A 5,000-nucleotide genomic window follows, 5' to 3' on the forward strand; every position below is an offset into this window, starting at 1 on the left:
AATAGAACCGAGGTCCTATTCCATTATTCCATGCACACAGTATTCAGGCGGGCTTGCCTGCTTTAAGCACTCTAATTTGTTCAAAGTAAACGTGCCGGCCCACCGAGACACTCACTCAAGAGCACCCTGGTAGGATTGCAACGGGGTCCGCCTCGGGACGCACGAGCACGCACGAGGCGCGTCGCACGCCTTCGGCTCGCCCCACCGGCAGGACGTCCCACGATACATGCCAGTTAAACACCGACGGGCGGTGAACCAACAGCGTGGGACACAAATCCAACTACGAGCTTTTTAACCGCAACAACTTTAATATACGCTATTGGAGCTGGAATTACCGCGGCTGCTGGCACCAGACTTGCCCTCCAATAGATACTCGTTAAAGGATTTAAAGTGTACTCATTCCGATTACGGGGCCTCGGATGAGTCCCGTATCGTTATTTTTCGTCACTACCTCCCCGTGCCGGGAGTGGGTAATTTGCGCGCCTGCTGCCTTCCTTGGATGTGGTAGCCGTTTCTCAGGCTCCCTCTCCGGAATCGAACCCTGATTCCCCGTTACCCGTTACAACCATGGTAGGCGCAGAACCTACCATCGACAGTTGATAAGGCAGACATTTGAAAGATGCGTCGCCGGTACGAGGACCGTGCGATCAGCCCAAAGTTATTCAGAGTCACCAAGGCAAACGGACCGGACGAGCCGACCGATTGGTTTTGATCTAATAAAAGCGTCCCTTCCATCTCTGGTCGGGACTCTGTTTGCATGTATTAGCTCTAGAATTACCACAGTTATCCAAGTAACGTGGGTACGATCTAAGGAACCATAACTGATTTAATGAGCCATTCGCGGTTTCACCTTAATGCGGCTTGTACTGAGACATGCATGGCTTAATCTTTGAGACAAGCATATGACTACTGGCAGGATCAACCAGGGAGCTGCGTCAACTAGAGCTGAGCAGCCGGCCGCCCGGGAGTGTGTCCCGGGGGCCCGCGCGAACACGCAAGCGTCCGCTCAATTATCCTGCAAACAGGAGGAGGCTGAGCTCCCCTGCACAATACACCTCGAAACCCTCTCAGGTCCCGGCGGCGCGCAGCGCCGTCCTAAGTACTTGGTCGGGTTCGAGAGAGGCGCAATCGCCCGGAGTTTGGCGAGTAGACGCTTTAGGTGCGACCACCCGTGCTCCCAACTGAGCTTGCCGCTGCCGACAGAGGCCCGGGAGCGTGCTGTCGTGGCATTGCCGGCGGGAGACAACACGCGCCACCTACGGTGACCGGCAGCTCCAACGCCAGCGCCACAGAAGGACAAAAGCCCCACTTGGGTGCCGAAGCGAACTCTCCCAGCACAGCGCACGCGCCAACACGTCCGCACAGCTGCGATACAAACCACCTGCGAGAACCGCAGAGGCGACCGAGCAGCAGACGGCGTCGCGGCGCCGAGCGCCGGGCGGCGGCGCATCCTCAGCGCACACAGTCCTCAATCGGACCAGCACACTGCAGATGTCCACCGCGCTTCGCACCGGGCCCGCGAGGACCTACTTTGGCCGCACGGCGCCGCGTGCAGGGTGCGCCGGCGCGCAGCTGCGCCGCCTGCCGCCTCCGTCGGCCGGCGCGCCTGCCACTGGCCGCCCCCACCAGCCGGCTGTAGCGCGTGCGCCCACGCACCGCGCGGCCAGCACGCCGGGAGGCCCCCCCTCACCGGCCGGGGACGGTCCCACCCAGCCACCGCCGCGTATCGCTTCACACCCAGATGCCATTCACGTTCGTGGGCATGGTGGGTATCGCTGGAACAACCGGTTGGTAGCTCAACCGATCGTCGCCATCACTGATTCACCTCTAGCGAGAACAACCGCACCACAACGGTTTACCAGTTGTTCATTTGCATAACGTCACCAGCAAACGTAGGCGTCCATCGCCATTTGCAAATTCAACGATTGTTGCATGCCTGTGTCAGGTGTCACGACACACTATGTCTGCCCACATACACGCAACAACATGTGCACGCTTCGCGAACACGTGGAAGGTGGCCCCCGTACGTATGCGATGTCCATTGCGCGAACGACTGTCAACCGGCCTCTGTCGCATGTCGCAGATGTGGAACGCAGTGCACCATGCTATCACGGTGTGTGAGAAGAGACGACTACGTCTGACAACACGCGCCACTACATCAACAGACGGCTCATGCTGATCGCCATCCAGGGCATACCACACTGCAATCCAGCTCTTATAGGGAGACGACACGTAGCTGAGTGCACAACATTTGGACCGCATGGTTCGCCGTTGTTGGCGCAGTCGTTGTACGGTCACATGTACCACGATGTATCATTCAGTACATGAGGACCAATGTGCAGTACAGTGTGTGATTTGGACGTACAACATCAGCGGACAGTTGACACAGGCCGTACCACAGCGTAGGCTAAGTGCTTCGCACATGCGAATGCCAATGAACAACTGCAAATGCCAATGAACAACTGCAAAGGGCATTGAGCATGTACGTCCTGCTGCCATCCACATTACAGTGTATAGCTGCAAGGTGTTTAACATGAAGCGATACACTGGGGACCGGGCAGTGCGAGTAGCAAACTATATTGCGGGGGTTGCAGTTAGGCAACACTACACTAATTTAACGCGTCGTATGACAATTACAGAGCAGGTTAAGGCCCAACGTGTGTTGGGTTAAGGCCCAACGTGTGTTGGGTTAAGGCCCAACGTGTGTTGGGTTAAGGCCCAACGTGTGTTGGGTTAAGGCCCAACGTGTGTTGGGTTAAGGCCCAACGTGTGTTGGGTTAAGGCCCAACGTGTGTTGGGTTAAGGCCCAACGTGTGTTGGGTTAAGGCCCAACGTGTGTTGGGTTAAGGCCCAACGTGTGTTGGGTTAAGGCCCAACGTGTGTTGGGTTAAGGCCCAACGTGTGTTGGGTTACGTTAAGGGGCAATGTGGGTTACGTTAAGGGGCAATGTGGGTTACGTTAAGGGGCAATGTGGGTTACGTTACGGCGCAATATAGGTTACGTTACGGCGCAATATAGGTTACGTTAAGGCGCAATATCGGTTACGTTAAGGCGCAATACAGGTTACGTTAAGGCGCAATACAGGTTACGTTAAGGCGCAATACAGGTTACGTTAAGGCGCAATACAGGTTACGTTAAGGCGCAATACAGGTTACGTTAAGGCGCAATACAGGTTACGTTAAGGCGCAATGCAGGTTACGTTAAGGCGCAATACAGGTTACGTTAAGGCGCAATACAGGTTACGTTAAGGCGCAATACAGGTTACGTTAAGGCGCAATACAGGTTACGTTAAGGCGCAATACAGGTTACGTTAAGGCGCAATACAGGTTACGTTAAGGCGCAATACAGGTTACGTTAAGGCGCAATACAGGTTACGTTAAGGCGCAATACAGGTTACGTTAAGGCGCAATACAGGTTACGTTAAGGCGCAATACAGGTTACGTTAAGGCGCAATACAGGTTACGTTAAGGCGCAATACAGGTTACGTTAAGGCGCAATACAGGTTACGTTAAGGCGCAATACAGGTTACGTTAAGGCGCAATACAGGTTACGTTAAGGCGCAATACAGGTTACGTTAAGGCGCAATACAGGTTAGGTTAAGGCGCAATACAGGTTAGGTTAAGGCGCAATACAGGTTAGGTTAAGGTACGACATAGGTTAGGTTAAGGTACGACATAGGTTAGGTTAAGGTACGACATAGGTTAGGTTAAGGTACGACATAGGTTAGGTTAAGGTACGACATAGGTTAGGTTAAGGTACGACATAGGTTAGGTTAAGGTACGACATAGGTTAGGTTAAGGTACGACATAGGTTAGGTTAAGGTACGACATAGGTTAGGTTAAGGTACGACATAGGTTAGGTTAAGGTACGACATAGGTTAGGTTAAGGTACGACATAGGTTAGGTTAAGGTACGACATAGGTTAGGTTAAGGTACGACATAGGTTAGGTTAAGGTACGACATAGGTTAGGTTAAGGTACGACATAGGTTAGGTTAAGGTACGACATAGGTTAGGTTAAGGTACGACATAGGTTAGGTTAAGGTACGACATAGGTTAGGTTAAGGTACGACATAGGTTAGGTTAAGGTACGACATAGGTTAGGTTAAGGTACGACATAGGTTAGGTTAAGGTACGACATAGGTTAGGTTAAGGTACGACATAGGTTAGGTTAAGGTACGACATAGGTTAGGTTAAGGTACGACATAGGTTAGGTTAAGGTACGACATAGGTTAGGTTAAGGTACGACATAGGTTAGGTTACGGTACGACATAGGTTAGGTTACGGTACGACATAGGTTAGGTTACGGTACGACATAGGTTAGGTTACGGTACGACATAGGTTAGGTTACGGTACGACATAGGTTAGGTTACGGTACGACATAGGTTAGGTTACGGTACGACATAGGTTAGGTTACGGTACGACATAGGTTAGGTTACGGTACGACATAGGTTAGGTTACGGTACGATATAGGTTAGGTTACGGTACGATATAGGTTAGGTTAAGGTACACATTGTTGTAAGGAAAGGTTTAATGGGGGGCGGGGCGGGGCGGCCGGTTTGTTGATTGTGATTATAGTAAGTGGATGCCTGCGGCATCATCTGATTTGCCACGTCAGGATGCACCTTTGGCTCATGACAGGCGGCGCTCTCATTCCATGCTTGTGGCAGACCTGTGTCTTTCATTCCTGCCATTGTTTGTGTGCTGTGAGAGGAGGCAGTATTGTGATGTTGGGTGCACCCCTGTGTAGGACATGTGTGGGTGTTGGTGGCTTGGCTGAGCAATGGTGGTTGTCGGGTGGGTGGGATATTCTGTTTTCTGAGTGGACCTCCCAGTCTGGTTATGACAGTGTGGATTGTCTAATGTGGCGGAGAGGATGCACTGGGTGTTGTTCCATGCTGGTGCTTACATATTGTCTGTGTGCGTGTTACAGGCAGAGAGTAGTGCGTGATAAGGGTGTGTGGCTGACGTGTGGTTGTGATTGTGAGCAGAGTCTTTCAGCA

At 52.4% G+C, this 5,000-nt stretch overlaps 1 non-coding gene across 1 annotated transcript in view; it reads right to left on the bottom strand.

Annotated features, from left to right (window-relative positions):
• Positions 1–929, bottom strand: part of LOC124566188 — a 1,910-nt gene extending 981 nt beyond the window's left edge. Inside the window, exon 1 of the ribosomal RNA XR_006970833.1 lies at positions 1–929. This exon is cut by the window's left edge and continues 981 nt beyond it. This is a non-coding gene — a ribosomal RNA (small subunit ribosomal RNA).
• Positions 930–5,000: the final 4,071 nt, after the last annotated feature.

The sequence above is a fragment of the Schistocerca americana genome, unplaced genomic scaffold (genome assembly GCF_021461395.2).
Source record: "Schistocerca americana isolate TAMUIC-IGC-003095 unplaced genomic scaffold, iqSchAmer2.1 HiC_scaffold_137, whole genome shotgun sequence".
In the NCBI taxonomy this organism is placed as follows: Eukaryota; Metazoa; Arthropoda; class Insecta; order Orthoptera; family Acrididae; genus Schistocerca; species Schistocerca americana.